Below are 13,346 nucleotides of genomic sequence, written 5' to 3'. Positions count from 1 at the left end.
TAATATTATACAACAATTCATTTTGAATTAAGTCTTTGTGAAATACACGATTCCTTTGCTTTATATAAAATATTAGAATGGGTGCCCTGGAGACTATCTGAAATACAAAATCTCGGAAAAGGCAGGGATGGAGCAGGTTGGAGGCCAGGTTGGAGAATAAGTGTCTAAATCCTGTTTCTGCAATTAACTAGCTGCATGACTGTGGACACTTTTTTTAACCACTGCCATAAAATGTGCTATACAATTACTAATCATCTCTAATTTATGATCTTCATCTTTGTTCTTACAGGCTATTTGGACAGAAATCACATATGTATGAAATTACATTTTTAAAACAATATGAGGAAGATCACCAACACTATTTCCCACTCTGCCAAAAAGTCCTACACACAAAAGTACAGATGGAATACACATACACATGAAAAGATAATGAGGAGAAAATATTTCCTGGACTCATCAACAAACAAACTAAGTGCCTAAAGTATGCAAAACACTGTGCTAAGCACTAGGGATACAAAGGAGCTCACAGTCTGATAGGGGAGACAGCATATATATAATTATATATAAACAATATATGATCTGGGGTCACTGGATTACAGAAATGTGGGCAGGGAAGTGGAGAAAGAAGATTTAGAAGGGAGGGAAAGGGCAGGTTAAAAGCCTTAATCGCCAAAAAGAAGACTCTATTTGATACTGGAGGAAATGGAGCCGATGGAATTTATTAAATGGAGGGTGATGTCAGAGTTGTAGTTAAAGGAGATCATCAGAGTTAAAGTACAGGTTGGAGTTTAGAAAGACCAGAAGCCGGGAGATTATCCAGCAGACAATATTCCAGGCATATGGTAATCATTAACTGCACCAAGGTAGGTGGTACTGTGAGAAGAGAGGAAGAACATAGTAGAGATGTTACAAAGGTAATGATTTAAGAAATATATTTAAAAGGATTATACATGTGTAACCTATGAAAGATTGCTTGCTTAGGAAGGCAGGAGGAAAGAAAAAGAGGGAGAACACAAAATCTTACAAAAATGAATGTTGGAAACTATCTTTATGTGTATTCGGAAAAATAAATGGTCTTGAGGGGGAAAATAACAACAAAGGTAATGGTTTAGCTATAGGGTACCACTATAGTATCAACCCTCACTTGAACCCTCATGACTGAAAATAGACTCATCAGCCCTCCATGTGTTGATATTAAAGAGTAAAGATAATACTTAGGTAATGAGCTTTAGTGTTTGGGAGCATGGTGGTAGGAAAGATAGAAAGAAGAGAGGGGCTTAGAGAGAATGACAGTGAGTTCAGTTTTGTACACTTTTGAGTTTAAGATGTTTTTGAGAAATCTATTCTGAGATGTGAAGTTAGAGATGTGAATCTAGAGATTTAAGAGAGAGGTTTGGGTTGCATTAAGTAGATCTGAGAATTATCAGAATGGAGATAGGGATATAGTGGAGGAGGTGCTTAACTTGAAAAAGATACTGGATGGCACATAATAGAACAATGCTCGGTAATGGATTGATTGATATAAATTAGTACAGGTGAAAAGTACAGAGTAATAGTTCAAGTGAACAAATTAGCATGAAGTTGAGAATTAGGAAGCAATTTGCAAGGGATTTCAAATAGATTGGCTTGCCAGAAGTGGAAGGTCCAAGTTCTCTTGCCTCCAGCACAATGCTCTTACTCATTCCAGCTTCAATTTCTTCATCTGTAAAAAGAGGGAAACGTCTATAATATCACAGAATCTTAGTGTTTCTACCTCCCAGGTTTGCTGTGAAGATCAAGAAAGATGACATATTAAGAGCACTTTGCAGAACTTGAAAGACTATATAAATACGAACTAGTTTGTTTTCCTCTGAGATATGAGAGAATTGGCAAGATCATCTCTCGGGTACTATTCATGTCAATCTTTTTTTTTTTTTTTTTGTGACTGACTCCAATTTTCCAGGATAACACCCCCTCTGCAGACATTCAACCTCACATCTGACTTGCTCTGATAGGTTGGGTCCCCAGAGGGGAGCTGAATTTTTCTCCCTTTAGGATTCTAAGGAGCAATGATCACAAATACCTATCTGAGCTCCACATGGTGTGCTCTTTCCAATATTTATTTATTTTTATTTTTATTTATTTATTTTTTGCTGAGGCAGTTGGGGTTAGGTGACTTGCCCAGGGTCACACAGCTAGTATGTGTTAGGTGTCTGAGATCATATTTGAACTCAGGTCCTTCAGACTTCAGAGCTAGTGCTCTATCCACTGCGCCACCTAGCTGCCCCTCTTTCCAATATTTATTAACCAGTAGATATCAGTTAGCTTTTACTGAGAATTTACAGAGAGAATTTAGTGAGAAGGGGTAACATGGACAAAATTATTTTTAAAAATTCCCCGACCCGTTGGTCACTTTCCTATTAGGTGTATTAAGGTCTCTGTGGAGAGCAGGCTGAAACCTAGAGTACAAAGAGGAAAGACATACAAAGAGGGTTCCTTACAAATTCTTTTTGCCCTTTGTAGAGTCCCCACAAAGTTTGTTGGAGGGCATTGCATTGCAATGTATGAGTTGCTCCCTTATTCAATGGGGCCGGCCTTTTGCAGGATGCAGCCTCTCTGCTGATGGTCAGTCCACTACTGGACTGGGTCAAGTAGGCTGTTCCTCAGGGTTGAATCCTGACCAGCATCAGTTATTGCTGCTACTACCTCTGGGGCTCTCTTCTAGGTCACTGAAGATCCTTTTCATGGCTCTAGTGACAAGGTCTCAACTTGACATTTCATTTCCAGATCCTCATTCACCTCAGACCAGACAAGAATAAGCACAAAAGGGGTGGACAGAATGCCCTCAGAGATCCATGGCAGCCCCTGGCCACCACTACCCTTCCTCTCCACTGGGTGCCTCCGTGCAAGTATCCTCACTTAAAAGTCACCAGGGAAGAGAGCAAGTGGTCACCCTTTATAAGCTTTTGTATGTCCCTAAGTTCTGGCTCTCCAGCCAGTAAGAAGCCTCTTCACCACCACAGTACTATCCCTCAGTTGCTTGTGCCTGGAAGTAGACTTCTAACCTTATGTATGGCAGGCAGGATTGCACATTCTCTATGTGACTCACCGGGAAGGGCAAGACCATCCATGCTCTAAGACCAAACCCTCATTGGTCACTCCATTCATGAGACTAGGAATGTAGACTTAAAGATAAAAAGGTTTATTGCATAGCGCCTCATGTTCTTTTGCCTGCTCTCATATTTCAACTGACCAATTATTGCCATTATGGGGGTATGTCTGAGCATACTTGTGGTAGCATTCAGAGTCACTAAGATGAAAGAGACCTTAATAGTTTTCTAATTTAATCTGTTCATGGACAAAAAGTCTGACAGATTCTGAAGCTCTCTGGTGATAAGAAACTTACCATGTCCAGGGGCCACCTATTCCACTCTTGGACAGTTTTGTTCTTAAGAAGTTTTCCTTTGATTGAGCTTTGCCATTTTCACTTATTGTTTCTAGTATTGCTGTCCAGGGCCAAGCAGAACACATCTCCCTCTTTCATACGACAGCTTTGGGAGGGACAGCATATTGGTAGACGTAAAATTCATTCCCAACCCAGATCATATAAATGTTTCCTTTTTAGAGGCAAAGTAGCTGGTGCTGGGATTAGAGCCTGAGTTCACTTGGCTGTGAGACCCTGGGCAAACCTCTCCTTTATTTACTCACCTGTAAAATAAGAGGATTGGATTGGATGGAAAGGAAAAAAGCCCTTTCCAACTCTAAATCTATGGTACTATGGCTCCCTCTCCTCTGTACCTGCTTTCTGTCCTTAACTACTTTGGACAACAAAGGGGCAGATAGCGGAGAAAAGGGAAATGCGAGATTCAGCCAGATGAAGTTTTAGAGATCATCTAATCTAATCCCATTTTAAAGATGAAGAAACTGTGGCCCAGAGAGTTTAGATGCTTTGTCAAAAGTCACCCTTAATAGCAGACCCAGGAGTAAAACCAAACTCTTCTGACTCAAAATTCAGCATTCTTTCCATTGTTTTAGATTTTTTTGTTGTTGTTCCTTTATTAAGTTCATACAATTAAAAATTCAATTAAACATTTTTACTGTAAACTTAACCAAATACAAAAAGGAAGTAATCAAATAAACATAAAAAGAAGAAAATCTCTTATAGAATTTTATAAGCATATGAGGAAAGAAAATGCCCCCTTGTAGGTCTGTCAGAAGTTTTGTTTCTCCTGATTTTATTTTTCCCCAAATAGTATCCTGAATAGAAAAGTGGCCTGGCAAAGCAGAAGAAACACTGGGCTTGTAGCTGGAAGAACTAATTAAAATCCTGCTTCCCATGTAAAAAGCATTTAACTACAATATGCTTCAGGCAGCTCTCTGGGATTTATCAACTCAACCAGAGAGAACCTAGGACTTTTGTTGGCAGAAAAAATTCCTTTCCCCAAGAAAATTCCGCATCCTTCAAATATTATCAAGTATTAACATTACCATTTATGTGTGATAGATGTATATATTGTTACATAGATATTACATAGATACATGTGTTACATAGTATAAATTATATTTATTTCTATGTGTACAGATACATTAACAGAAGAATATCAGAAGCTCATGAGTTATTTTTCTTGGAATGGCAGTTAAAAATTCTATTCAAAGTCAGAGGTTCTCCCTCATGAGTCAAAATTTCGAATTTAGGACATCACTTCTTGGTCATATACAGTATATCATTTAAGATGCCAAACTATTCATTGACTTGATCCTCTGGCCACCAGATATAATTAAGCTAGTAAATGAGATATATCTGATCAAGAACTAGGTCAATTCTATATAAGAAAGGCAGAAACCAAAAGATAAGAGAAAGATTGAAACAGTGACTGAGAGACTGGGAGTCCCCAGATCTGAAACTTCAATAGTTGGAAAAATATTCAGTGTAACATATATTGTATCTAGGTTATGTTGTAACACATGTAAAATGTATGGGATTGCCTGTCATCAAGGGGAGGGAGTAGAGGGAGGGAGAGGATAATTTGGAAAAAATGAATACAAGGGATAATATTATAAAAAAAATTACTCATGCATATATACTATGAAAAAAATTATAAATAAAAATATATTCAGTGTAATAGGGAGCAGAATGGCTCAAGAGAATTGGAGTATGAAGGCTGAGAAAGTCAGTGTATATGAAAGACTATAATCAGCAGCTCAATGGGAGCAAGGAGATCCATTGTGTTGGTACATCCAGGAAATGTAGGGGTTGGTTTGTGTTCAGAGTACAGATGTTGACACTGATACCGAGGGCTGTGATAAATCTGATTGGTCTGACAGGAAAATTTCTGACTCCTCTGTAACTTGGCATGAAAAAAAGAGAGTCAAAAGGGGCCAGGGAGGGCAGAGACACCAATGTACCCAGAGCCAAAGACATGAAAATGAGGGAGGGACGACAGAGACAGTGTCCAAGGAATCAGCAACACAAAGGTGCCTAAAAATAATCAAGAAGATATCAGCATCTTCTGGCCCATCTGTCAACTTCCCCATCCATCTCTATCATTTTTGCCATGGTTGCCCTCAGGGAGAAGAGAACTTTGGAGCTTCTGTGAATGACTTCACAAAGCTGAGCCATGATTTCAGTCATACAAAGCCCAAAGGTGGAAAGAATATCAGATCCTACTCCTTTTTGTTAATTTTTTAAAAAGCATTTCACTTAGAATGTAATACAATTTTAAAGGATAAAGTCCTTTGTCTCCCCAACATATGTTAATTTAGGAGACAGAAATGAACACAGAGAGCTTTGTGCCATTAGTCTTCTCATTTTACAGATGAGGAAATGAGGCTTAAGTTAAAAGGTTAAATGACTTGCTCAAGATCATCTAATTAATGTCATAGGTAAAATTTGACCCCAGATCAAAAATGACTCTGGGATAGCTAGGTTCTATAGTGAATAGAGTGCTGGGTCTAGGAAGACGTGGCTTCAGTCACTTCCTAGCTGTGTGATCCTGGGCAAGTCACTTCACCCTGTCTGCTTCAGTTTACTCCTGTGGAAAATGAGCCAGAGAAGGAAATGGTCAACCACTGCCAAGAAAACCCCAAATGGGGTCATGAAGAATCAGACACAACTGAACTTACTGTAAGTCCAGTGCTCTACTTGCTATACTATACTGCCTCTCAAAGATCCTCTAAATAGGGTCCCAGAAATGATTCCCCATCTGGTACCATGAACCATTCAGAGGATTAAGTAATATCTTTAATTAAAAAAAAAACAAAAAACTATTCAATAGCCCCCCAGGTAAAAGCAGTCTACAAAAAAAGATAAAAGCCACATATTACTGTCCTACTCCCAAACTTTCAGTGGTTCCTTATTGCTTGTAAATTCTTTCTGGTATTTAAAGAACTTCTAAGATCTGTCTCCAAACCAGCTATATTCCAGCTAACCTGGACTGTTACTTTTTCTCTGAACTTAACATTCTGAGCTTGTCATCTGTCTTCCTACTGGATGCTTTGCAAGTTAAAACTGTTCTTTCCTCAAATATTCCTAAAGCACTTTCTCTGAATCCCTCTTCTTGTATTTGATGTCATAAGCCTCCTTTACTAGAATGATAAACTCATCATCCCTTAAAGCTAGTGCTTTCCTTCTGAGATTATGTCCAATTTATCCTGTATATATCTTACCTTGTATATAGTTATTTATATATTGTCTCTCCCATTAGACTGTAAGATTCTTGAAGGTAAGAATTAGGATTTTTGGTCATGTTTTGTTTAGAATTTTTTGCCTTTCTTTGAATCCCCATGATTAAAATGGTGCCTAGCAAGTAGTTAGGTGTTTAACAGATTATTATTTTGACTTATGTTCCCAGTGTCTCTCACATAGTAGGAGCTTGATAAATATTTTTTGAACTGAAAATGAGCCACACAAATGAGATATAAATCCACTGAAGTGCTTTTAATCAAAAATGCCAAGTCATCTTATTCATCTGAGAAAGGAACTTAAAAGAAAGCTCAGTGCTTTAATTTTGGTTTTCCTATACCAAAACTTTTAGAGACTTGCTCATGCTCTTCTTAATGCAGTATTTTTTTTTTTTTTTTTTTTTTTTTTTTTTTTTTTTAACTGAAAGCAAAAAGCTGATTTGCAGGAAGTATGACTCACATGTGCCATCTGGTTTTTTTTTTTTCTTCCACAGGCCTTTGAGGCCATATCTTTAAAGAATCATTCAGAATAGACTCAAGAGTTTAAGGTAATTCGCAATTTGCAAATACTTCAATCACGAAAATAAGGATAGGGTGGGCAGGAGTATTATAGGTAGCATGTTGCTCAAATATATAGAGATTTCACAAATTTCAAGTCTACTTTAAACAAAAATCAAACACAATTAGTTATCCATCCTTGGAAATAACAAATAAAGGAAAAAATAAGAAAAAGCAGCAAGGATTCATGGTGTCAGGTCGTGCCGCAAAGCAATAATTCCAACTTTTTTGCTTTTTTTCCATTTTTTCACCCAGGGCTAGGTCTGATACAATGTGGAGGGAAGTCGATTGACCTATTGTGAGAGGCTACATTGTGGAAAGAAATATCTTTGTTTTCTGAACTTAATTGGGGTCTTTGGTTCTTGGAAGAGAATCTGAATCTCAGTTCTACTACTTAATACCTATGTGACATCATATAAGTCACCTAACAGCCAAGTTATTTCTTATTTCTTCAACTGTAAAATGAGATTTGAGCTATAATCTCTGTGTTCTCTTGTTATTTCTACATGTGTGATTCTATTACCTACACAAGAAATGCAAATTCTGGCAATTTTTCCAGAACTGCTCTTAAAGCCTCCTGAAGAACAGAATTGATATAAAAATAAAAGACACCATTTTTTTTTTTAAGTTTTCAATTCATTCTTCATGGTAGCTAGACAACAGACTGCCTGAATTTAAAGCTTCTCAGTATCTGGATGCAAAATGTGGACCAAAGTCAAGCCTACTTACTTGAAAGATATTAAAGAGAAATATTGTCCATTTAGTGCAATAAGTAAAGTACAAAAGTTAAAGGCCCCCCTCCAAAGATGATAGAAGCATATACACATTGGATTTTGAATTTTACATTATCTATAGCTTTACTAAGCTATCTTAATGACTATTTCATCCTTATGTCAGAGAAATATATTAATACTGAACTCTGCATTTTAGGCCTAGTATGCCAGAAACAACTTCATTTGATTAATATTATTTTAAATCCAAGGATAACTATTTGAGAGAAATATACAAAATTGGAATAGTTTCTCTTCCTTCCATCCCCTTGCCATGCATTCAGACATTCTCTCTCTTTCAAGATGATTTAAAGTAACATTTATAGGAATTCTGAAGATGGAAAATGTCATAATATGTTAAAAACAAAATTTGGGGCTAGAATAATAATCACTACTCAAACCTTTCCTTGACCACTTCTTTCACTGATTCTCCCAGAATAATCAAAGAGATGTGTATATCTATATTTAATACTTTCCAAATAGAGAAAAGGACACTTTTTTATATGAGCTATAACTTCATGAAGCAAAAGATCTTGACAAGATAATTATGGTTTTCACCCTTAAACCATTTCTCTAAATCAAGAAATATATATTAAACACCTACTTACTACATAACAAAATATGTTAAGCACTAATAATATAAAGAAAGGGAAAAGATAGTACCTGCTCTCAAGAAGCTTACAGTCTAATAGAAGAAATGACATGTAAACAATTATGTACCCACAAGAAACAGAGGAAAAACTGGACGAAAATATGGAGGGAAGGCACTAGCTTAAAGGGGATTAGGAAAATACTTCTTATAGAAGGTGAGATTTTAGCTGAAATTTGAAGAAAGCCAGGGGAACCAGAAGAGAGAGAGCATTCCAGATATGAGACAGCTAGTGAATTGCCTTAGAATCAGGAGATGGAGTAAGTCTTACTTGAGGAACAGCAAGGAGGGCAGTGTCATTGGATCTCAGAATTCTATGGGATGTGTAACTTGAAATTATAAAAGAGAAAGTGGTAACAGGATGTATCAATGATGTTAAGTAATGAGTTGCTTTTTTTAAATTCAGGGGAAATCTCTATAGATTTATTTCTAATTCTACTGGTTCCTGTTAAGGAGCACAGCTGATATGTGCAAAGAGCCACAGTAAAAACTGGCCATGAAATGTTACCCAGATCCTGACAACTTATTCCTAAACTTCATCTCCTCAAATATCAATCTCTTTTTGATGACTACTGGGTTTTTTTGTTGTTGTTTGTTGTTTTCAGCTGAGGCAATTGGGGTTAAGTGACTTGCCCAAGGTCACAAAGCTAGGAAGTGGTAAATGTCTAAGGTCAAATTTGAACTCAGGTCCTCCTGACTTTTTTCTTAAAACTGACTATCTCTAAATTTCAACCTTTCACCCATAAAAATCTTTTTCATGAATTTTTTGTTTTAACCTCAAATTTGAGGGCACTTCCAAAGAGATCATAGGTTCATAGGATCTAGAGTCAGAAGAAACCTCAGAGACCATGTAGTCTATTTTATAGAGAAGGAAACCGAAGACCAATAGAATTATGACTTTGCCTAGAAAGTAGTAAGTAGTAAAACTGAGAAAGGATTTGAATTCAGGTCTTCTGCCTCATAAACAGTTGTACATCCTTTCTTCCTTCCTTCCTAAATTAATTTAGATAGAATTATACCTGTCATTATATTGACTCATCCAACCCATGAGTAATTGATATTTTCCCAATTATTTTTGTCTTTATTTCTGAAAAATGGTTTGTGGTTGTGGATCATTTTTTTTTGTTGCATTGTGATCAAGAAAGAATGTATATAGTATTTCTGCTTTTATTCATTTATTAGTAAGGTTTTTATGTCCAGACATTAATCAATTTTCATAAAAGTAATGATACATAATTTTTTTTCCATTTAATAACCACCAGAGATCTTTCAAATGCAATTTCTCTAAAATTCTATTCAGAGCCTTAACTTCTTATTTTTGGTTAGATTTTGCCTAGAGCTGAGATAGTCATATTTTAATTGATTCTTTTAAATATTTAGAAGCTATGTTACTGGGTCTGTAAATATTATCTACTGAAATCAATATTGTCTATGACAAGGATTAGAAAACTATAGCCTGAAGGCCAAATTCAGCTTACCATAGGTTTTTAGACAATCTGTTGGCTAAGAATTGTATTTACATTTTAAAATAGTTTCATTGTATTTTAAAATATAAACATCATTAGTAACTCATTGCTGTGTAGAAAAAGGGACAGTGGGCCAAATTTGGCCAGCAGGCCAGTTTGTTTGCATTTGGTCTATGTTACTTTTCAACACAACATGGTTTCTCTATTTCTTTCAATTAAATCTATTTTTAGGCTGTTACTTTGTCTAAAATAATTGCTACACTTGCTTTTTTTGTTCAGCTAAGGTCATAATGCACTTAGCTCTATTCTTTTTATTTCAAATGTGTATCTGTTTCAAATGTGTTTATTAACATATTGTGGGAATTTGCTTCACAAACATTCCAGCAAATTTTCCATTTTATGAGTTCATCCCATTTACATTTACTTATCCTGATAAGTGTTGCTTATAATTTTAATTTTTTCTGGCTACTTGTAACATCATTTATTTAGTTTTGGAATCTCTGGGCTTTGGCAATGACATTTCTATGAGTTCATACTTTGGGGTTTCTTTCACAGAGTGACTGGATTTGTGCTTCTTAAGTTATTTCTCCTTGATTTTCCAGTTGTCCTCAATATTATATAGCCTATATTTTCTATTCTTCCTCAGTTTTAAACCTTTAAAGAACCCTTATTTCCTGGAGTCATTCATTTCTATTTGATCCATTCCTATTTTTAGGGAATTTGTAGAGAGAAGAAAAAGGCTTTGTATGCCTTATTGATTTAAAATTTTTTTTCTCCCTCATTCTCATTTTCTTTTTCTCTTGCATCATTTCTTTGAAGAATTCTAATTGATCTTGTGGATAAGCTGTTTTTTTTTTTTTTTTTTTTTTTTTACCCTTGGAGGTTCTGCTTGCAAATAGTTTTAAGTTATCCTCTTCTTCTAGATTTGTGTCCTGGTCATCCCTGGAATCTTTTCATCTTTTATTTTGCACTCAGAAGTTCAATTGTAATCTGAGGAACAAATTTAGAGACTTTTTTTTTTTTTTACCCCATGTCTTTTCTTTAGGCTAGACTTTTTGAGTTTTGATCTGAAACTTTAAGGAAATAATGAATGCAAAAGTTTTCTGTTTTCCTTCAGATAAGGCAAAAGATGGAGAGACCTTTTCTATAAACCTCAGTTAAATTGAGTTAACATGCTCTGATGAAAGACCCAACTGAGTTCCAAATCACTATTGATCAGAGAAATGCAAATTAAGACAACTCTGAGGTATCATTACACACCTGTCAGATTGGCTAAGATGACAGGAACAAATAACGAAGAATGTTGGAGGGGCTGTGGGAAAACTGGGACACTGTTGCATTGTTGGTGGAGTTGTGAAAGAATCCAACCATTCTGGAGAGCAATCTGGAATTATGCCCAAAAAGTTATCAAAATGTGCATACCCTTTGACCCAACCATACTACTACTGGGCTTATACCCCAAGGAACTACTAAAGGGAAAGGGTCCTGTATGTGCCAAAATGTTTGTGGCAGCCCTTTTCATAGTGGCTAGAAGCTGGAAGATGAATGTATGTCCCTCAATTGGAGAATGGTTGGGTAAATTATGGTATATGAATGTTATGGAATATTATTGTTCTATAAGAAATGACCAACAGGAGAAATACAGAGAGGTTTGGAGAGACTTACATCAGCTGATGCTGAGTGAAATGAGAAGAACCAGAAGACAACAGAAGTATCAACAATGATACTGTACGAGGATGTATGCTGATGGAAGTGGATTTCTTCAACATAGAAAAGAGCTAATCCAATTCCAATTGATTAATGATGGATAGAACCAGCTACATCCAGAAAAGGAACACTGGGAAATGAATGTAAACTGTTATTTTTTACCTTCTGAATCCAATTCTTCCTGTGCAACAAAAAATTCGGTTCTACACACATATATTGTATGTAGAATATACTGTAATATATTTAACATATATAAGACTGCTTGCCATCTGGGGGAGGGGGTTGGGGGGAAGGGAAAAAATCTGAATAGAAGTAAGTGCAAGGGATAATGTTGTAAAAAATTACCCATGCATATATACTGTCAAAAAATGTTATAATTATAAAATAAAATAAAAATTAAAAAAAAAAAAAAAAAAAAAAAAGAAAGACCCAACTGAGGCCTTTTCCTGAGGGATTTTTATTTCACTATCACAACTCTTATCTTTCTCTTCCTCCCCCTCCCCCTCTTATCCCTTTTAAAAGCAATGAAAAGCTTACATAAACATTTTTCTAAACAACGCTTCTTAAACTTGTTCTACTTGCGACCCCTTTCTTGTCTGAGAAATTTTTACAACTTCTGGTATACAAATCAAACATTTACTGTTAATAAATCACAATTTCTCGACTTCCCACAATTACTCAACATCATATGACATCACCACCCAGTTTAAAGCAACTTTGTTTATACCTCCATTGATTCCTCCTATTTCCATACCAAAGATAGATTTTTTTGTTTTGTTTTTTAGGCTTAGCACATTGCTATTTTATATTCTCTCAGGATTTTCTAACTTTATTTACTTTGCCCCAAGCCTCTCCCACTTTTATCCCACAGGAGACACAAATTATATTTATTGCTTGTCTATGGAGTGAGCTGTTTAATAATTGGGCTTTTTAGTGGTGATATAGAGCCAAACTGTTTCCTTCTACTTTACCTTGGTTAACCAGTATTTTTGCCAGTGTTCCTTCAATATGCCACTTGAAAAGTGCTTGGACAGGATAGGGTAATAAAAGAGAAACTCTAACATGTTTGATAACCACATTTCTAGGAGAATCAAAAGGAAGATTATAAGACAGAATTTTTTGATATGATTTTGCTTAGGAGATCTTAATTTGTACCATTACTTCTAAGACTTAAAAGCTTCTGAATTTTGCCAAACTAGCAGGGAAGAAGTTGGTCTCTAATTTTATTTAATAATATATTGGTTATGAAATTTGGGAAACTGTGCACAGAGTTAACAGAATAAAGAACTATACGCTGCTTCAAAGTAGGGAGCTTTTGGTAATAGTTCCAATGTCTAATATCCTATAAAAACCAACATAAAAGCTGAGCTTTGCAATCTTTTAGTGTTCTCATTTATTCTTAATCTTTTAGTGCAATAACTTTTTTGTTATTGTTGCTCAGTTGTCAACTCTTTGTGACCCCATTTGGGGTTTTCTTGGCAAAGAAACTAGAATGGTTCACCATTTCCTTCTTTAGCTCATTTTACTGATAAGGAA

Source organism: Sminthopsis crassicaudata, chromosome 6 (assembly GCF_048593235.1).
Source record: "Sminthopsis crassicaudata isolate SCR6 chromosome 6, ASM4859323v1, whole genome shotgun sequence".
NCBI lineage: Eukaryota > Metazoa > Chordata > Mammalia > Dasyuromorphia > Dasyuridae > Sminthopsis > Sminthopsis crassicaudata.
This window is presented reverse-complemented; position numbering follows the sequence as displayed.